This window comes from Saccostrea cucullata, unplaced genomic scaffold, assembly GCF_032062105.1.
Source record: "Saccostrea cucullata isolate Sc308-1 unplaced genomic scaffold, CSIRO_AGI_Scuc_v1 ctg1194, whole genome shotgun sequence".
Taxonomy (NCBI): Eukaryota; Metazoa; Mollusca; class Bivalvia; order Ostreida; family Ostreidae; genus Saccostrea; species Saccostrea cuccullata.
Window position 1 is genome coordinate 130,007 of NW_026928585.1, and position 23,183 is coordinate 153,189.

The window sequence follows — 23,183 nt, forward strand, 5'->3', positions numbered from 1 at the left end:
TCCTTCCAAATTGTTCACTTACATTAAAGGCAAATTTATGAAGGATTAAAAACCGAAGTAGTGTTTACAAATAAAAAAGCATTTTATTCAAAGACATTCATGTTTCTAAATTACAATTGCTTAATATAACACGAAACATATGATATAAGGAACAGTATTCAAGATCCAAAGTCTATAAAACAATACAAAACATATATAGAAGCAGAAAAAACACAAACTCACAGTTCTCTCGGAACGTCGCAGCTATTGTAGAAAAAATTACATACATGTAGCATGTATACATGGCTACGTATTTTTTCTGCAACAGCTGTGGCATTTATTGCCGTACTAACAAACTAAAAAGTCATGCACCTCACGCTTAATAATTACACACTCGAGACGTTTTTGTTTTTGAGCTGTCTCAACTTAAGCCTATCATTTACAATTGCATATAGATAATACAGTGCTAAATTTCAGTTTACACCAAGTATAGACGAGATACGTATAGTCTCTTTTAAGGTTGACAAAGAAATGTCGTGTTATTTGTAATAAATTCATTATATTATTATACAGAAAAGTATCTGCTTTTTGGTTCTGATTTATCGTTTGGAATTTCTAATTCTTGGAAAGGCTGTCATCTGTTTACCTGTAAACAGAAAGCAATTGCATGGAAATGTGATGGAAACATATTCAATTATTGTTTGAAAACAAAGTCTCAGAATCTTTGAAAATTAGATTTCTTTTAATTAAAAAAGGGGGAAAATATTTTTTCTCATATTATAAGCCATGTCTCTATTCTTAAAGATTTTCTTACACAAGAAATGAAAAAAAAACCCGGAGATATCGAATAGTATTCAAGATCAAAAGTTCGTAAAACAAGACGAAATAGAAGCAGATTATACACAAACCTCCGAAACATCGGGGTGGGGGGGATCAAGTGCCATGGAGGAGTGAGCATCTCCCGCTTTTTATCACTTATTATTGAATCAATACTCACCATTTGTTTTCTAAACAAGAGGATAGCTGGCCAAACTGGTTGTTTTTGTTTCGTGACATTAGAACGTACCCATCCATACCCCATTCTGGACCCCAACTACAACAAGAACAAGTTTAAAGGAAGGACATATAACAATAGGAAATGGGTAGGAATTATCCTTTCTTTATCTAACTGAAAGAGATGAGTTATGAAAAATGTTGAGCTCCTTTACATCAGACAAATTTTCTTTATCTAAGTGAAAGAGATGAGTTATGTACAATGATGAGCTCTTTTACATCAGACAAATCTCTCTACCTGTTTTTAACAATCCAGTAGTCTTTTCCCTTATCCGTTCCGTATCCAACAACTAAGACTGCATGAGACAGCCATAAAGGGCTACAGTTTGGTTCATCGTACACTCCTAAAGCAAAAGGACAAGACAATTAAAAGCTACTCAGTATCTGATACTCCCAGGCATTTTTTTCTTAACAACTCTCAACATTTAAACATCACATCACATAAAAAATGACACTTTACCAAAACTTTCTTGATCCATGAAAAAGAACGATTAAAAAAATGTTCCCTTTTCATAAACCATTGAATTGCTTAGCCTCATCATTCCTACTCTGCTCATATAAAACCTAAAAGTAAATTTCACCTCCTGCATGTATCTCACCTCCTGCATAAGACTTCATTGATGCGTTGTAGCAACCTCTAATGATAAAACGCCGCTTAATGATACTAATAGCATAAATTATTGCATTTATAGCTGACATTCTCAACCGCTAATGCTAAATCGCCGCTTAATGATAGAATTATATCATTAAGCGTCACAAATGCAGTGCAACACTGACGTTTAATGAAACAAGCAAATATCGACATGTTCGACGCTTAATGATACACACTATTGTATCATTAAGCGTTGCAGTTGCAACCTTTAATGATATAAATTTTATAAATGGCTTGCAATATCTAAGAGAAACACACGTCCACATTTCCTGATCAATGAGATTTCACTTCCCAAAACATTTATATATGCCTTTATGCTCTATAAAATGGTAATTATTGGAGGTTTACTATGTTTTCTAGATAGCGAGGGGAACTTTTTAAGCTACGGAAGTTTAAAAGACAGACAGTCAGATAGCTTGGAGAGATAGATACAGAAAAAGAGATAAATAAAAAGATATCAAAATCCTTTTCACAGAACCCATTTCTTTCTGAAAAATATAGAAACAAGCAAATTCCTTTTAATTTGAAACAATGATTTGAAGGGTCAACCTAAAAAATATTTAATATATTTTTTTATCGAGACAAGGTATTTTAGAATTGATACGGCTTAACACATGTTACTGTTAATGTTTCAGATAAACATATCTACAAATAAATTGATTATTTTCAGTATTTTATTTTAATCTGCTACATTTCTTCAAATTTCGAAAAAGAAAGAAATCAATATTAACAACTTATGTTTAAGGATATAATATAAAAAATATAAAAAATAAAATGTAAAACATTGAATAACATTTATTGTTTTGAGAAAAGGGATCATTTATCTTTTATTCGTGATCAGTGTTACTTGAATACATTATACTGTTGCATGATTATTTTAGTATATAAATATATGAGTGAGAATATGGGTTTTTTATGTTATCAAATCTCATAAAGCCTGGGCCGAGGAGCTTCTTGTTGAAATAAAATATGCTCCAATCGTATTTTTTTTCCCTTTTGATGTTGTCGCCCGCGTGCCGCAGTGGTTAGAGCGTCTGCTGTAGAGTCGCGAGGTAAGGAGTCAATCCTTACGTCGCGGGTTTGAATCCCACTGTGGGACGTGGAGACCGGTTCTTCGGATGAGACCGTATAAACCGAGGCCCCGTGTCGCAGTAGGTGCTGGCACGAAAAAGATCCCTCCCTGCTCAAAGGCCCTAAGTGCCGAGCATAGGACAAAATTTGTAGCCCTCCACCGGCAAGTGGTGGCGTCTCCATATGAGTGAAAAATTCTCGAGAGGGACGTAAAACAACATACAATCAAATCAAATCAATCCTTTTGATGTTTAAAAATAATACATGTGCCTTATTACTGATCGGATACAGAGTTTTGGACAAATATGTAAACCCAATAGACGATTTAAACCTGAGTACAAACGGTACTTATAGGAATACTTGTGACTGATTTTCAACAAATATTTGCAAAGTATAGTTTTTAGCCAATGAAACTATTATTGATTTTTGGTTTATTTGGGAATTTGTTGAGCTTGTTGTTGAACTACTTATGACATCATTGTGAATCACGTTGATCATTTATAATTTAACGTGGGAAACCTGTTTTTATACAGGGTTTAAACATAACAATGAGATAATGTTGTGCAAGAGAATTTTTTGCGAAACAATGCAAATATTAAAGAAAACAGTGTTTAAATTACACTTTTTCTGGGACTGAAATAATGGACCCGAAGCGAAATTAATAATTCTAATCATATGAAATAAATGTATTCTTAGTCACTTCATACTCTGTTTGTGTGGTACAGTGTACACATTGTAATCTTTATTGTGTGTCATACCAATCCATCCTTATGCTAACTGTTACATGTTACTCTTTGTCCGCAAATACAATTAATCATTTAGTCAAATGCTGATTGCCGTTTTTCATACTTATTTTTAGTCCATTATTTATACACTGAATTGACGAAGGCGGGTGTGACCGGTCGGCAGGTGATGCTTACTACTCCAGGCAGATATATGGCACGCCAAATTCACAAAAATGAGCTAATCATAGTTTTACAATCGGTAAACTAGGTTTATCGGTTGTAAACTATAGTTTACGTATTGTAAACTATAGTTAACAACGTTAATCTATATTTTACATCTGTAAACCATTGTTAACGCGATAATCTATGTTTCACAACCGTAAACTATACTTAACACCGAAAACAATTATTTGCGATTGCAAAACATAGATTATCTGATAAATACAGTTTCACGATTTGTTAACTATAGTTTACAACTCTTAACTATAGTTAACTGTTAACTGATAAATATAGTTTCGATTTTGTGAAACTATGATTAACAACTCTTAACTATAGTTTACGATTGTAAATTATAGTTTACAAACGTGAATCAATGTTTATCAAAAAAATCTATTTTTAACGCTTTATTACAGACGGATAAACTTAGAATAGCATTCGTAAACTATAGTTAACAACCGGTAAATATAGTTTTACAGATGAAAACTATAGTTAACGAATTGTTAACTATAGTTCACGGTTTGTAAACTATAGTTTACAGTCGATAAACCTAGTTTATCAACTGTGAAACTATGTTTAGCTCATTTTTGTGAATTTGGCGTGCCATACACATGATACCACCTCCGATGTTTGGAGATCCGTGTTTGCTCTGCTCATATTTTGACTTTTGATCCTAAATACTGTTCGTTATCTCCATATGTTTCATTATAGCCCGTTGTTTGTTTTCAGGTATATCCCCCCCCCCCAAAATTGTCATTGACCCGGTGGTATTCTGCTAGAATCTGTATTCAATTTCAGATAAACAATCTATTGTATCTATGAGCGTTTCAAAGTCTATTTGGGGGCATCTTAACAGGTACAGGGTCATTTAATTAGCTACTAGTGTTTTAATTGTAAAAGTGGTAACCTTAAATCTTCATTTCCTGCATCAGATTAAGTTTCAGCCTTTATAATAGAGTTGTTACAATACTAATAAATTTCTTCTTTAAGGTACTCCGATCCTCCGGTTTTGGGAATCAGGCATTGACTATCATTGAAAGTGCGCATAAAAATGTCTCTGAATTCTTAAAGTAACGTGTTTTTACCTACGATAATTGTTTCAAACTTCATCTTGCCCCGTGGGGATCCGGGTTAGAATAGATCCTCAGGTAACCCCTTGCTTGTCGTAAAAGGCGAGTAAATGGGGGCGGTCATTCGGATGAGACCGTATAAACCGAGGCCCCGTGTCACAGCAAGTGTGGCACGATAAAGATCCCTCCCTGCTCAAAGGCCATAAGTGCCGAGCATAGGCCTAAATTTGCAGCCCTTCACCGGCAATGGTGACGTCTCCATATCAGTGAAATATTCTGGAGAGGGACGTTAAACAGTATACAATCAATCAAACTTCATCTTTAAAGTTAATCATATTATATAAGAACAATCAAAAAATCGCAAATAAATTTTCAGGAAATGCGAATAAAACACTTAATACATTTTCCAATTCAAATTTAATCAAAGTTTTCGGTATCAAGGCTTCTGAAGAAATTGCACAAATTCGATACATATATTCTATACATATAATGTTCTTGATTTCTTTTATTTACTTCGATCAATTTACAATGCACAGTGTATAAATATTTTCCTCTTATTGCAAAACACCATTAATAACTTCTAATTTCATATCATTTTAATAAACATTGGTATCTATAGTAAGATTAAACTGAACCTCAATTTCTTTAAATAATTAATTTGAGATTTGACTTTTTATACGACCTTTTGAGAAGTTCAAAGAACCTTGAAGAACATTAAAAGGTATAAAACGAAAATTATTGCATGAAAAGATTTAATTTTCAATCTTCCTTTTGAGACTTTTTGAATTGAATTACAAATTAAAGACTTATACTCCTGGTTGAGGATCGGAGTATCTTTAGAAAAAAAATTCATTCCAAGGACTAGCCTTAAGTCTGACCTAAGCTTTTGTTCAAAATTCAAATCCCAAAAAGCCTACGTATAGGCGTGTATAATAAATTATGGCATCATCTTAGCACATGTATTTAAATTTCAGTATTTATGGTATCTACACAACTGTAGCGTTATGCTTTTATATTGAAGTCTTTGACCATGACGCTACAGATCCTTTTATGAAAATTATGCGAAAGAGGTAAAGCCACGAACCATCATATTTGGACCTGTGTTTTTCACAAAAATTGAGTTTCTATTCATGGCCGGTATTATACGTTAATTATTAGAGGACAACATACTTCTTTTCCTTACGTAACTGATTTTGTCAAATAATGCGCTGTTAGGCACGTGCGATGGTTTGAAGATGCGACGGTTTCATAAAAACGTTCAAAAATGCCAATTTTTCGACAGATTTTCCCAAAATTAAGTGTGGCCACAGTCAAGAACAACTTTCATACTTGCCATATGTATAAATATTGCTGATACGAATCTACACGTTTAATATAATCTTTGTTCATACGTGTGGCCAATATAAAATATGACTTTACATATTTAAATTTTGATGTCGCAAAGATTCACCAGTTTATTAAATATTCAATAATATTTAGTTTATATACATGTAACAATAGTGGTATAAAAATTACACACAATATATTTCAAAAAATAGTCAGTAGTTCGTTTGAAACGATATTTGTGGAGAGGCATGATCTTCGATTTATATTATCTGAATTCAAAACTCAAAAAACATACCAGTTACATTTTTACATTTCTCTTCGTCAGTCTTTGAACATGACGTTAAAAGTAATACATATACGTCAATTGTGACGTCATAAAGACTGTAATTATTTTAGTTGGTGCTCTTTCAAATAATTGATTTTTTCAAGATGAATCACTTAGACTTTACTCGATGATATCATTAAATTATTAACAGAGGTCTAGTTCTATCATCTCGAGCTCCAATTTTACCCCCTTTCAATCGCCTGTTTTCGTTTTAAAGCTGTACACTATCTTCGTTTTAAATATAAATTTAACTATAGGATAATACTGTTATTCTAAAGACAAATCTTAATGCTGCTTTAAATGATTACTAGATTACTAGCTTGTAAAAATTTGAGTGAAACAGACTCGGATCTAGATTTTCTGCGCACGGTTGTGGAGAATTTCTCCACTTTCCAGCATTGGTCAAGCAAAACCTTACACTGCATGCCTGATTCTAGACATATTTTAACCAATCTGGTTTAATCCACCTCCTTAACCTTTATAGTCGTCTCTACAGACCCACAAACTCGCTCGTTTTGATCTTAACTATCATCCGAAAAAAAGATATACACTGTTCTAGTATATCTTGCAAATCTAAGCATGCTTCATTCGAAAAGAGTATGACTGTTCGGTAGTTTTCTAAAGGGGTTAAGTTATTTCCCCTCCTAATACAAGGTTCAGTTACAATACAAATTAAGCTCTGTATTTTTCTAAAATATGAAAGTGAAATAAGAAATAAAATTCATTCTTTCTGATTCATATGAATTCCATGCAGTAAGAATGCACAAATCGTTTTTCTCATATGACCTCCTACATGCTTATTGTGACGTCATTAACTTTGTGCATTATACCGTATTTTCTTAAAAAGTTGCAGAAGACATCAATTTTCATTGATATTTACTTTCAGAAAACATACTCTGCCACCGTCGCCAACAAAGAGTTTGATATAGGTCTGTGATTTTCAAAGCATTTTACATAATATATCCAAAAACTGAAGCGGGCGAGGGTGGCAGAAACTATTTCCTAAAGGAAAATAAGCACAGAAATGAGTCATTCTGAGGCTTTTCTGCATTAAACTCAAATATGCACCAAATTAATGACGTCATATTTCCAGAACGGTCCTCCTTCATGCCTTATTCTTTAATAATTTATCATGTTTATCTACTCAATTAATAAAACCCAATTTTATAACTTTTGAAGAACATTAACGACGTCATATTTCCAGAACGGTCCTCCTTCATGCCATATTCTTTAATGATTTATCATGTTTATCTACTCAATTGGTAAAAGCCAATTTCATAACTTTTGAAGAACATTAAATTTTTAGGGCCCAATAAAGCCCAAACTGTACCTTCTTTAATAATACAAAAGAAGACATTTTATGAAGGTTTTTTTACAGATACAAAACAAATGTTTGTATTGCGAAACTTAAGAAAAATTCTAAAGTTCAAGTTTGCACTAATGTCGAATGAAATTAACACAATAAAATCAGCTTAAAATTAAAACAGTAAGTTTGTCATTCTAATGCAGTTTACAAGGAGAAATTAACTTGCTCAATAAGTTAAAATTGTTTGTAAACATATTGCAACCAAATAATTTTTTTATTGTGAAATTGAAAATGTTGAATGTATTTCTAGCCGGGATCATTTAATTTACATCGGGTTAAGCTCAAATATAGCGATTTCTTTCAGTCGAATCTTATCGGGTCTTTCCGTCAGAGGTCGGATTTATTGACATCACCATAAGTTAAAAATTTATACATCTTCCTGTTTATTCTGTGGTATATTTTAGGTAATATCTTTACATTCAATAAAGTTAAACTCCACAGATAAGAAGTCTTCCAACATTTATTTCAAAGTTTGTGAAAATTGGGGGTGGGGGTTGTAATGATGTCTACTTGATAATAGATTGCCTTTTCTGCTAGTCGGAAAGGCCCGAGAAATTTGGGAGTACATGTAAATATAAAATATAGAACACGATACCTGTTGTCATGTTGTATCTACTCTCAGTCACGTATTATGTTCAAGATTAAGAACATGACATCTTTATAAAATATGATTGTAAACTATTTCTTTTTATGTTTCTTTAACTCTTTTTACACAGATTTAAAAAGTACATACATGTAGTATTAAATTATTGTTTTCATACTCATTTATTTTTTTGCTGATGGTACTTATTCTAAGCATTTTAATTAATTCATTTATCTTGGGAAAAATTCTCAGTGGAAAAGGCATATTGTAAAGTATATGTCCATGTGCATTGCTTATGTTCTTTAAAATAGAAAAAAGTATTTTGCATGTATTTTTGTTCGCCTGAGCACTGCACCGTGACCTGTCACCACTGATAGGATATATCCCAATGTTCATTCTTCTTAGCACTTTAAACATACATATTCTATAGATCTTGATGCAGAGTATTGATTCACTGGAATAATTTTCATTTGACGATCTTGTTTTGAGAGTACTTGTTTATATCTAAATTCAACCTCAATTCGAAGCAGTAAATTATAATAATTATACTTTACAAAACTATACATTCAAATCATCATCGAAGTATTTAAACTGTAAAATTTATTTCGAAATCATTAGATATGCCAAAGAACGGAAAAAATTACAAGAAAATTCACTAGAATTGACATGTATTAGTTCCAAAGTATCCAGTTTCATCAGAAGGGGGGGGGAACTGATAAATTATCTCACCAATAAAGATCTGTTAGAAATGAAAAACATAGGAAAAATATAATACTTATTAAAAAAAACACACAATCACACAAAAACAATGCATGACAAGATCCTGGATTTGAGTGTTGGGGTGATTTTTTATCATTAAAGGTTGCAACTGAAACGCTTAATGATACAAAAGTGTGTATCATTAAGCGTCGAATATGTCGATATTTGCTTGTTTCATTAAGCGTCAGTGTTGCTCTGCATTTGTGACGCTTAATGATATAATTCTATCATTAAGCGGCGATTTAGCATTAGCGGCTGAGGATGTCAGTTATTAATGCAATAATTTATGGCATTAGGCGTTGCAATTGCAACGCTTAATGCTATTTGTATCATTAAGCGGCGTTTTATCATTAGAGGTTGCTACAATGCGTGAGTGGAGTCTATTCCTACCGAAATAGGGCCTATCTCAGCTACAGCCTTCTTCAGGTCCACCTCACTTTCACTCTTGACATCAACACATCCGCTGACGTTTGCGGCAACCTTGTTTTGGTCAAATTTACATGTCATTTCCTACAAATAAGACAAGACGATATCCAAATCTATAGCAATAACTTGTAGGGTCGTAGCTAGGGTTCTTTTGCTGTGGGTGCCCGTGCAGGGAGTTTTGGGGCTGCCTTATGCTCCCCGATTAGTCCAGGGCGACTAATCGGGTTGACGCCAAGAGGGTTTAACCCCCTAAAGCTAGCATATTTTCGACTTTTTGATGTGCTATTCGACCCTTCTTATCCATTTTTCTCACACAATATTTGTTTGCTCCAAAGCTATATCGGGGGTTGGGGGGGTTGGCAAAAGATGCGGACAAATAATCGATGATGAGAAAGGATCCAACCAATATCGTTGTATGAAACTTATAAAAACACTTTTAGACTTGAAGAGACAAAATACGCATGGTAAACTAGTCGAGTAGAGTGGTTGGCTGATTTGGACAGACAACGTAAAAACTAGTTCTATTTATTTTCATTTAATTTTTAAGTTATGCTTAATTGCTTCATTGCATTTTTACAATTATCTGTTTATTTCAAAATGATGTGTTTGCTGATATAAGCAAAAAGGAAAATTATGCTTGTCTGCAGAACAAATAGTATTGAAGACCAAAAGTCCATATAACAATACAAAATAGGTGCAGAGCAAACACAGACCTCGAAAACATCAGAGGTGGGATCAGGTGCCAAGGAGAAGTGAGCAACCCCTATCGACCGATAACACCGGTGGTGTGCTTTTTGTCATGATGGGGGAATAACGTAAAATCCGTCGTCAATTCAGTGTGTAAAGAATGGACTAACAATTGGTATGGAAATTGGCAGTCAGCTTTGACTCAATGATCAATTGTATTTGCAGACAATGTCATCGTATCGGCCATAAAACGTACAAAATGATTACCTTAAAAAAAGACTGCTGATTTTCTTGTTTCATTAACTTGATTTTGAATAAATTACCTCATTGAAGAAATTACAAAATGGTAGAACATGCTCTTGCGTATGGAATCAACTGAGATATATAAATTCTGTCTGCTTTTCATGAAACTGATAATAAAGCAGATGTATTTTTTAAAGACCCATCTTGTGTCTTTTTTTCAGTTTATTGCTTATATTCACATGATAAGTTTAAAGTACCACTTCTTCGTATGGATAATCCTTTTCAGTTTGGATCCCCCCTACTGACTTGATATATTTGAATGAATCGTCCATAAATCCACCTTCACACCCATCATTTCCAAATGACCTGGAGCAATCCAAAATCTGCTGTTCACTGAGGGAAACCAGTTTACCTTTTTTACGGAAGTGCTGTCCTTCAATGGCACCAGTCTATAAAGGGAAATGTACATTAGCAATCGCAACTTCTCGAGCCTTTCCGACTAGAGGAAATACAACTTTCCGATCTCTGACGAAAAGACCCGAAAAGATGCGATTGATGTAAGTAGGGCTAATCAACTGAAGATAGAATTATCTAGGGAGATTGGGAAATATATATTTTTTAAATAATTGGTAATGAAAAATTATTTGAAAAAAGTATTAAATGAAGCAAGTAAAACACTGATATTATGTTAAAAAACTATTTGTGTAAAGAAGGGATTCCTTTACATGTTGTTCTACATTTAAAACTTACTGCGCTAAAAGAAAAGCAGGAACCGCAAAAATAACCCTAAATAAGAAAAGAAAAATTAAATAAAAGTATCTTAAACCCTGCATAGGAACAGGCATCTTTATGACAAAGCATGCAAAACATAGTAATCACATCCTGTCTCGAACAGGCTATTTTTCCCTAAACATACTAGGTGAAACACCAACCTGATCTTTGACGTGTGTGACGTATCCCTTTTTCTCTAGTTTTATAATCAAATATTTACATTTGCAATCGTTTTCCTTTATATAAAACTACTGAAAGCAATGCGTATCTATAAATGTATAAATACAGGTACCCAGCTAACACAAAAACATTTTTAAAATGTTTTTAAAACATTTTCATAATGTTGCGAAAACATTTTTAAAAATGTTTTAATCACGTGATTTTGTATGGTTTTTTAAACGTTTTTAAAACATTTTAGTGAAATATTTCAGCAAAATGTTGTCAGAACATTTTTTTAAAATGTTGCAAAAACATTTTCAATAATGTTTTAATCACGTGAATTTGTATGGTTTTTTAAACGTTTTTAAAACATTTTAGTGAAATATTTCAGCAAATGTTTCTGGAACATTTTCTTAAAATGTTACGAAAACATTTTTGAACAATGTTGTAATCACGTGATTTTGTATGATTTTTTAAATGTTTTTAAAACATTTTACAAAATATTTCAACAAATGTTATCATAACATCGTTATAAAATGACAAAAACATTTTCAAAAATGTTTTTTTCACGTTTAATTTGTTTGGTTTTTAAAACGTTTTCAAAACATTCACGTCGAGGTAACAAAAGTATTTTTACTGAAATTTTACTTTTCTCATTAAATAATGATATATTTATATTTTAAAAGAAATAAACACATATTATATTTAATTTTTGAACCTTTAATACAAACCCATATTCAATATGTTAATCACATTTAAATTCCATTCTCGGTACAAGTTCTTTCAAGTCACCGGGTTTTTAACAGGTGAAAACGGCGTCTAATCCATTCACTGAATTTTAAAAGAACAGAAGCACAGAAATCCTATGTTCACAGTATAGGTCGAACAGAGCGGCGGATCTATAAGACTTAGTTAGAATCACATACACTGAAAAGGCTGATAAGGAATCTGCCCCTCAGAAAGAATAGCACAATCTGTAAAGATAAGGAAAATTGTGTTTGTATCAGCGTCCTACATCTAATGTATCTTAAGATGATCAATGAAAATATACAAAAAATATTTTAAATAATTATATCAATTTTAAGTTCTTTCCTCATTTGCATTGAAAAAAGCAGAAAAATAATTACTATGACAATATTATTGAAGAGTAATAGTATTGACGTACACCTTTGCCTTCACCAAAGGCGGGTCTTTTGAATGTGGGAATTTGAAAATACGGATGATGCAATCAACACCATGCTGTAAAGAAATTTCATTTTTAAATCAACATATTGTTTGATGATTTTAAAACATTTCACAAAGACAACGAATACTTTAATCAAGGATATAATTGTGTTGACTTAAGAATGAAATATTCAAATCAAATACATGTGTATTACCTTAACGCTTTGTCATTGTACAAAGTTATTGATCATGCACTGGTAGTATAAAAGTCATTTTTAAATGATCTTTTAAAGTCTATGATAAAGGAATAATTCTTACCATTCAAAGTTAATAAATCCCGAGGTTAATATTGTGGTTTTATGGTGCAAAGTCTTCTCATTCAAATCGGCACGGAGTAAGCGCGCACATCTTGTTTACCAGAATTCAAAATTTGGCCTAGATAAGCTGCAAACCACTATACTCTGTAACGCGCTGCCCAGCAGGGAAATTGCATAATAGGTTATCATGACACTGAAACTGACCAGTGTGCCAATCCCTATCTAATACCTCAGAGTAAAATCCTGGGAGTGGATCACAGATTTGATGAAGAACATTTTAAAAAAAAAACATTAAGAGTTTTATCAAATGCTTATGATTTTTTACATTTATTTATATTTTAAATTTTGTGTTTGCCTATCCTTTCATTTATTGATTTTTTTGATTTGTTTTAATCAAAGGACTTTATATATGTCTGTTTAATCAATAAGCCAAAACTAGAAATCATTATAAAATACCGGAAAAAATATTTCAATTAAAAAATCACAACAATTCCTCATTTCAACACTATTCTTTCTATATATTCTTTTTTTTCTTTATAAACTAAATTTTAGGAAAATCGCAATCATAAATTATATGAATGTTTTAAGAACATTTTGAAAATAACATTAAAAAATGTTGCAGCAATGAAAAATGAAGTCTTTACAAAAGGAAAACACATTAAATTGAATGTTCTAAAATTATTCTCACAACATACTCTTAAAGTTAATAAATGAATTAAATTGTGCCGCAGTTACATAAATGTTTCAGAAACATTTTGAAAATGTTTCCAAAAAATGTTACAAAAACTATAATTAAAATGTTTCAATTGTAGTGAAAATAATTATTTTAGTTAATGTTTTAAATAAACATTTTCACTGCCTAGGCTGAAAAATATCCGGAATTTAATGTTTATAACTAACAGCGATATTAAGAATGTTTTAAAAATGTTTAAAAAATGTTCCTTACAATTTTTTCAGAAACGTATAGGCAATGTTTCCGTTTTACAGAAAAAGAATGTTTCATTTCATGTATTAAGAACGTTTTCAAAACCTTTTATAAGATCTTTAATATTTGGAAGCTATATAAACCCTTAGAATAATTTTAAGAAAAATGTTCCTTAAATGAATTAAGAATGTTTCAAAAACATTTTGACAACGTTCCTTCCAAATGTTTCAGAAACGTATTCATGCAATGTTTCAGATTTATGGAAAAGGAACGTTTCATTTCATGTTTTTAGAACGTTTTTAAAACGTAATATAAAAATCTTTGATATTTGAAAGCTAAACATACCCTTTGAAACATTTTTAAAACGTTTCAAAAATATTTTAGAAAAATGTTCCAAAATGATTTAATCATAAGCTTCTTGAAAACATTTTAAAAATGTTTTTAAAATGTTATAAAGAGAAGAGGAAACGTTTTAGAAATGTTTTAAAAATGTTTAGTCTGAAATGTTTCGAAAAAATCTTTTTACAACACCAATAAAATGTTTTGAAAATGTTTTGTGCTACCTGGGTATGGGGTCAAGAGGTCATCGATGAGCGTATGGATAAACGTTTGACGTAATTTCTCTGTGACGTCATAAAGGGTCGACGCGTGTTTAGTGGATTACATACATGCCGTTGAGTTTGAAAAATTACGCATTTTACACGTTAAAAGTCACAATCAGGCAAATAAAAAGTATGAATAAGTCACAAATGTAAATATAAGTAATAAGGTATCATTTTAAAGCATCTATCGGGCTATAAATACGGGTTGGTACGAGATTAAATTCATCATAAAGCCCTTCGGGCATTATGGAATTTAATCTCGTGACCAACCGTATTTATATCCCGAAAGATTTTTAAAAATGATTCCTTGTTTCTTAAATAATCAAAAACTTTTTTGTGAACATGCTTCATTGTGTCAAAGCATGTAAAACTGATTAATAAAATCCTGTCTCGAACAGGTCATTTTTCCTTTAACATTAAGTTCAACACATACCTGATGCTTGACACCTGTGACGTAACCCTCTTTTCTCCAGTCAACGGACTCTGGAGTCACAAGATTTTTGGCTGGAAGGTGTGATGAGCATCCGCCATACTTCACTGAGGTTCTGTTCAAACCATTGAGTTTAAAAAATTCTTCATCTTTCTACAAAAAGGAGAATGCACAACAAATTTTACCTTATTCCTCAGATGACAAATTAATTATGGCAGTCACCGAAAGAAATGCATGACATTCTAATGTACAAAATAATGAGATATGGAGGATATCGCATGTTATAATCCTATGATATTATACTTTCATGTAAATTACTTGAATCTGATTCGTCGAGAAACATTTGATAAAAAACACTACTACCCGCTGAATAATGAAGCCACGCCCTCCTGCGTAGCAACAGTCAACATTGCTTGACGACGGGTGGTATTCCAAAAAATAGCGACTGCGCGGAATTTATGCACGCACGGTTCACTGTAATATGTATTTTTACATTCAGTATAATATCATGAATATTGCATGTAGTTGAGTGTTACATTGAAAATTTTCACCCCTCGAAAACCATTGTCAACCTCGGCTGCGCCTTGGTTGACAATGGTTTTCTTGGGGTGAAAATTTTCATTGTTACACTCAACTACATGCAATATTTATATATTGTAGAACACAAAATCGGTGACACCTTATTTTAACAACACTAGTCTTTGGTACATATCATCGAAAACAAAATTCAAAACATTTGATGATTGACTTTCTGTCTGTTGCTTTAACTAAGAACAAGTTTGCTGCTTATCGTCTGATTAGAATACGTAACCTGACATAAGTTGTAATGGCGTTTACAGTTAGTTAACTAAATCATGGTTACAGAGATTTTTTGGTAGTTCCAAAGTAACAAAAAAAAAACACGAATGACTTTAAGTACTTTAGAAATCTACATCTGTCATTTACTTCCAACTCAGGAATGTACATTTCATTGTTTCTTTCTTGAAATTAACCAAACAATTTTAATGTACCATTTAAATCGATGAGCATAAGAAAAATCTTCAAAGAAAACGAATTAAAACTATGAAGTTCAACAGCATAAAGTACATAGTTTTGAGTAGGTATATAGTTCTAATGAGAAAACATAATATTAAGGAATAAAAAGCAAATACTGTTTAATATCAACTATTAACATTCGCTGTGTTTTTTTCTACAAAGCAAGCTGCAAATTTAAATACCATTTTCGTGTATACCTACGCGTAGAAATGTACTAGGAGAAACTCGAAATAACGTGACGACAGAAGGCTACAGCGACGTTAGTGAAAATGAAGCGAGATGAGGCGGCAAGAAATTCAAATATTGAGTATATTTTAGGTGCTTTCAAACATGTAAAATGTTATTTTAAGGACTGTTTTTAGTTTGGTGTAAACTATCGGTGTGAAAATCATACAGACTTTCAAGTAGCCATATTTTTCATGAAGCACTAGGGCGCTTCATGAAATATGCCCACGTGACAAGTTGAATTGCCGAAATTTCAAAGATATACGTTTACCTTCGCAGCTTTTCTTTACAAGAATACAACTGAGTCAACCATTTTTTTGTCACAAGTGATCTAAATATTGACGTCATATTCACATTATGACATCACAAACATGGAGCAAATCATTTCATTAAATATGCTATTTATTGAAAATGTGTATGCCTCTAAAGTGTGCAAAATTTCATTCTGATCTGAATTGTGGTTTTGAAAATATAGAAATAGTTCGCCAACATTTTGATCACCGCTTGTAAATATCCCCTTCTGTGGTCAGCTTTTAGGGAACCACTTGAAAATTATTACAAAACACAACAGGATCAAACAACCCGGTAGTTATCTGAAAAGTACAGATGAACTTCCGTATCTCGAACAAGGATATCCCGAATATCATGAATCTTTCGAAGTAATTTGGAAGTCCGAAGCACTTTTTCTTTAGGTATTTTACCTTCAATATCTCGAACCCTCTGATATCTAAAAGTGTTTTCTCGATTTCATCGAATTAGAGATAACAAGGTTAGACTGTATGTATACTTTATATGATATGCGGAATTCTTGTATTAATCGGGGTCCTGACCCTGTGAAATGAATAATTTCTACACATTCAAATGCCTCTGATATCATATTGTATGTAGTTTTTGAGCAATGTTACTCATAGTTTAAAAGAAACTCGTTTTCAAAATAAACATATAAATCAAACTTAACATATGATAAAAATGTACAAATGGCACGAGTGATGTACATGTATTCATGTATTTGTAATTTCAGTTAAGTGTGCCGTTTTGCATTACGTCACGATCTTTTTCGAAAGATGTTTTAAAAATTCACGCCGCCACTGTGTGATTGGTGAAGTCATATTATCAACATTAAAACGGAAATTGTCTGTTGCACGAACAACAAATCGGTAATTAGAAGTAACGTCGAGTCCTAAAGCTTGCGGTTAGAAGTGTAATGCAAAATAGCACACTCAACTGAAAGTGATAATATCACATACCAGGTCTGAGAACTGGTTGACCCCCATATAGTAAGATGTTTTGCCAAGATGATATAATCTGTTGTGTTCCTAAATTTGCTGGACGTTTTCTCTGAAAATGTCAAAGCGATGGATTTCCTCTTTACGAGTCTTGTAAGTTTTATCTGAAGTATAAAACGTTACGTCATGTGACGTACAAAAAGGCCTTTCTTTACTCTTTAACACCAAATATTGTTTATTATCGTTCAAGTTCGATCAAGACAATATATTTATTGTTCTCCTCGAAAGTGAACAAGTTTAAACACATAAAGTTTCAATCACTTTAATCAAGTTTTTTTTTTATTAATATATCATAGAAAATGATATATCTGCATTCAAGTAAATATTCAAGCATCCCCGACTCTTGTACATGGCAGAATAGATTGTTTACCGGTGAAGTGACTAAAGCAAGAGTTATTCCTAATGGCCGCCATATTGTAGATCAACATACCCGGGTCCCGTCATTATTCAACCAAGTAAAATTTGATTTACTGATAACTGATGTAAAGAAAATACTACTTTCCATACGAAAATACGTTTGGTAAAGCCTCTATCAATTCGTGACTTTAAGAATGTTAACTTTTTCTCCCAGATATCTCTTGCATGCATGTTTAAATTTGGTTGCTCATGATCAAAGATGAAAATTCACTACATTTCCTTATAAGATTGTGGCCAAGGAAATTAAATCTAAGGCAAAATACTCAGTACGTCATAGGAAAACGGTCGATTAGAATTACATTGCCTTACCATGCAGGATTTTAAATTCCTTCCAGGCCTGTTCGTAGGGTTGATAGTTGATCCCTGCTTTTGTCTTAAGGGTGAATAATTGTTCCGGGTGTTTCTGGGTCTCCTTAATATCGAAAGACTGGACATTCCCGTTTTGCACGGATGCCCCTCTCACCGCCGAAGCCAGTAAACACACTAACCACAAACTGTTAATCTTCTATTGATTCTCAGAAATCCTGAAAAATTAAATAAAATATTAATACATTTTAAAACATTTGAAGATAAGGAAAATATCAGCCCCCTAGACCATAAACTGAGAACAGACTAAAGGGAGCAAACTGGGTTTTTATTCTGTAAAAACTACAGCAGAAAAACTGTTTTATTCCATATCTACCTTAAATTGAATTTATTGTGCATGAAAAATCTACCAAAACGTTTAAAAATGATGGAGAGGTTCTCAAATTTCTATATTTTTAATGTCAAGAGCATTTTACATTTTACCTTTTTATGTCAACACAGGCAGGTATATAAACAAACATTGAAAAAGAAGAGTTGAATTAAACATACTCAAGTAGAAAATTAGAATCAAAATGCTTCATTAAAGAGAAGGATTTTTAAGTCATTGATTATCTTTTACTTTTTTTTTTTCTTAATACATTTAAGGTCATACGCAATTGATTTAAACTTTTTTGCATTTGAAGGACCTGTGTGCAATATTTTAAATGTCTATATATAGATTTGTACATCTCTCTAAAACAATTTTTGTAAATAAAATCTCCTGTCTTTTATAATTTTTGTATATTTTTATTTTAATGCAAAAAAAATATATATTGGTAAGGCGTGCTGATTTTTTGTCTATGAACATGTAATTATATTATAAGTTTAAATTTGGAATATCTTTGAAATCTATCAGTAGGTAAGGTACGTTGCGTATGTCCTTAATCCTAGATATCTCTCTTTGTAAATATCCTCAATTTAAAAAAAAAATATATTGAAGATACGTAACACTAGACATAATTGCTGATCAAACGTTTACTTTATATATATTACGTTTACCTTTTCTGTTCTCTGGGTAATGTAGAAGTGAGTAACATCTTACTGTAAATGTCTATTTATATAGAATTTATCTACAATTATAAATAACCATGCATCACTGATCATGTGACCTGCCCTGGGGTGATGGGTTCACAGTGGTTACAAACACTTCAGATTAGGAAAAACAGTAAAAAAAAAATATTGTAAAAGACCATTTTTTTCAAATTCTTAGATTTGTTGTCAACTGCTGACTCCAAAGTATTAATTAAACTATGCAGTTACATAAATGGAGTATATATATGAAGAAGTCTGTCATCCACAATTATTTTTGTTACACCTTAATTTGAATGAATTTCCGCCATTTTACGTATATTTTCTATTTTTTGTTTTATATAAAATGCACATCGAACTTCATGTAAGACCAATTTGTTTTAGTGAATAAATTAAACTTGAAATTCAGTTTATGTAACATTTTTGACTAATTATTTGAAACTTAGATTGACTTACAAACAAAGATAGTGGATTAAAGTTCCTTAGGGTCAAATCCTAGTGGCCAACATGAATGTTAATTTCTAACGTGAAACTCGCATATGTTATCTGTCTTAGGTGAATTGTGCAAATTTGCAGAAATATTTTACAATTTCTTTAATGCAATTTTTGTTATGATAATATCATTGGTCACTAGAGTAAATCAACGTTTCAAATTTTTTACCATAATAAATCAAAGTTCCAAAGTTTTCACTATAGTAAATAATTTTTTTTTACATTCGTACTATTATTTACTAGTGTAAACTTTCAAAATGTAACAAAGACGTGTTGAACTCCAAAAACGTTTAATATCCATTACACGTAACATATTGTTCCCAAGATGTTATTGAGATTTTTAAAAGTCATTTATCCTGTATAAGAAAAACCTACTGAAACCAATGTTATAATAATGCTTGATTGTCGTCTTTAGCATCAGGATGAAAAAACTGAGTCGGTAGGTACATGTACCAGTGAAAAAAAATTCCAGGAAAATTTCAAAGTCTATGATCAGATTTTAAAATCTATTTTCCAGAAATCATGCAAAATTATTGATTGTTTGGCGTTAAAAAGAAAGGTTTTTGAGTTGGGACGTTTTTAGTTAGTTGGTCGGGAAAAGGAAGCCAAACAATATGGTAAAGATGGCCTGAAAAAAGAAAGTTTTGAGTTGGGACAATTTTAGTTGGTTGGTCGGGAGAGGGAAGCCAAAGAATATTATAATGATGACCTGAAAACAAGAAAGTTTTGAATCGGGCCATTTTTAGCCACTGCGCCTGGAGAGGGCAACTTAATGTTTTTTTGTTTTTTAAAGATGGCTAAGCCTTCTTTTCTTTAACAGACTGATAATTATTCATGTAGTCATTTTTGTTTAAATTGACCCCTAAATATAAATTTTTTGAATTTCACCGATACATACTTGGTTAATTAATTGTCCAGAAACAATCAAAATAAAGTGCGTGAAAGATTTACATTTGCATTCTAAATTAATCATGTCTACAGCTTAGAAAGATCCACACTATGAGATGAAGGCTTTTATGAATAATTATAAGAAAAAAATCTTCGCAAATCTTTATTCTAAAAATCACACTAAATTATATATTTCAGTGAAACATTGCTTTTCTAAAATGCAGTTAGAGATGCATTTTATATCGGAATATTCAGGATGTCGGATTAGAGAGTATATAAAGACACGGAAAATGGGAACGATATTTTACTTCGACTTTTAATGTGTGACCGATTCCACCTGTGCCGATTGAAACAGTTTTCATTGTAATATGCAAGTAAACTCCTACAGTAAAATATGTATACTTCTGTTTCAATTAATCTGAAGTCATTAAAATTCAGATCACTTATATATTCAGAAAAATTAAAAACATCTGTTTAAAATTGGAAGTTTAACTTTTTTCTTTCCTCATTGTTCAATTTCATTTAACGACGTTCAATCCTGATATTTAAAGTCTTAAACTTTTTCGCCAAGTATATCTTTAGTTTCTACATACATAGCTTAATTAAAATTCAAATGAAAAAATGGGGGTCAATACGCTTCTTTTGGCGCTACAGTACATTTAATATGACCTTTTTGCACTGAAATTTGTGTTTTAATTAAAAATTATATTTTTGAAGTTTTCCCTCCAATATTTTTATCCAATTAAAGCATGAAACAAAATGAACTCTAAGTTTGTTTAAAAAAAGACACATAAAGAGGCTGGGGGTGGCAGCCATTTTCAGACTATTTTGATCTCCTTTAAAAGAAGAGCTCCATATAAAGATATACAAAAATGATAAAATTTTAAAACTAAAATGTATGAATTTTTTCATTGCCAAATGATAGTTGACAGCTTAAGATACCGTATCTAAAAAAAATAAGTTAAATCTGGTGGTTAATTTGTGGTTTATTTCTTGACTCTCCTGCCTCCTTAAAAATTGTGACTAAGAAAAGTTTAAATTGCTTCGCATAATCAATAATTTGACCTTTCTGCACTAATAAAAAGTGATTTTTCTGGCATTGAAAATTTAATAAGCAAGAAAATTATTTTAAAGTCTTAAATTTTTTCTGATTTTAAGCAAATAGGCCAAATTTATCTCGAATATTTAAAAAAGAACATCAAAAGCGGGGGTATATGATGTAAATTTTCAGGCATTACTAAAAAAGTGTTAATTTTACGTTAAAATTGGCTCAATTTTTCCCGGATTTTCAGAATATATTTACTATATTTGTCAAACTTTGTTAATAGAATTCATAAGAAATAATTTAATAGATATTTCAGAACCAGCATAACACATTTAATTGCAAAAAACAGCTTTTTGTGCAACCAGGATGGAAAAATAGGAATCCAAGATTAACAGTACTGTTATAGTTCAAAATGGAAAAACTGATCATTTTCGTCTAAAAAACCTTCCGCCACAAAATATTGTCCCTATCTTAATTCTACTTGAATGGACTTTGCACTGTAGAATTCAGATTTAATGTTAGAACTTAAAAATGATGCAGAATTTTCTGAAAAAAAGACCTGACCATATTACGCTCAAAATCTCAGGATTGAACGTCCTTAAGTCGACTTTGCGGAAGATTAAAAACTAAAGATTTGATTGAAAATAAATATTTTATTCAAATACATACATGCATTTCATTTAAAAATGCTTAATATTGATATTTCAGAAGGTCGCAAATATTGCAGAAAAAATTACGTTATATGTTTACATATTTTTTCTGCAACAACTGAGATATAATTTCCCGTACTAACAAACAAAGTAAGCATTTCATTATTTACATTTATCACAGGTCCATACATATGATACATGTATCAAGAAGGGCTTGGACCCACTGCTACACCAGATCAAGGCATACGTTTCACGCTAAATACTTAGTACATACTCAAGACGAAATTTTGAGTTTTCTCAACTTCAGTCTGTCATTAGCAATGTTATATAGAAATATGGATAATACATCACAAGGTTTCAGTTTAAATCGTGTATATATATAAATTAAAGATCCAAAGTCTCTTTTTATCAATAAAATGAAAAACTTTCAAACACTTTTTGAAATATTTCGACCGTGTAACCGGCCTTCATCAGTCGTGTTTATTTGAATGCGGAGCAACTCAACAACGAACAACGTATTATGACGTTACAATGAACATAAAATTGAGAGGCAACGTCATGCAATGAAATTGCGCCAAAAACAATTTTAAGATATATAACATGTGTAAATGTTCTCAAAATTAAAAAAAATACGGTGAAGTGTCAGCTTTTTGGGTTTTTGGTTTATCATATTATTATACAGAATTATATCTGCTTTTGTGGCTTTGATTAATCGTCTGGGATTGCTCGTCCTTGGGGATGCAGTTATCTGTATACCTGTGAACAGAAAGCACATTCATGGGCATATGATGGAAAAATATTCAAATATTGTGTGAAAACAAGCTTTGACGATAAGAACGTTTTCAAAAAAAAAAAACTAAAAAGAAAGAAAAAATCTTGATTAGCTTTTCTTACACGTACCATTATTACCCAAGTCTATATT

At 31.7% G+C, this 23,183-nt stretch overlaps 1 protein-coding gene and 1 pseudogene across 1 annotated transcript in view; both read right to left on the reverse strand.

The window, feature by feature from the left end:
• Nucleotides 1–621: 621 nt before the first annotated feature.
• Nucleotides 622–23,164, reverse strand: LOC134278064 (procathepsin L-like; annotated as a pseudogene).
• Nucleotides 22,881–23,183, reverse strand: part of LOC134278059 (procathepsin L-like) — a 30,355-nt gene continuing 30,052 nt past the window's right edge. Inside the window, exon 9 of the mRNA XM_062760377.1 lies at nucleotides 22,881–23,017. The gene's annotated coding sequence lies outside the window, so the exon portion shown is untranslated. The remainder of the gene's footprint in view (nucleotides 23,018–23,183) is intronic.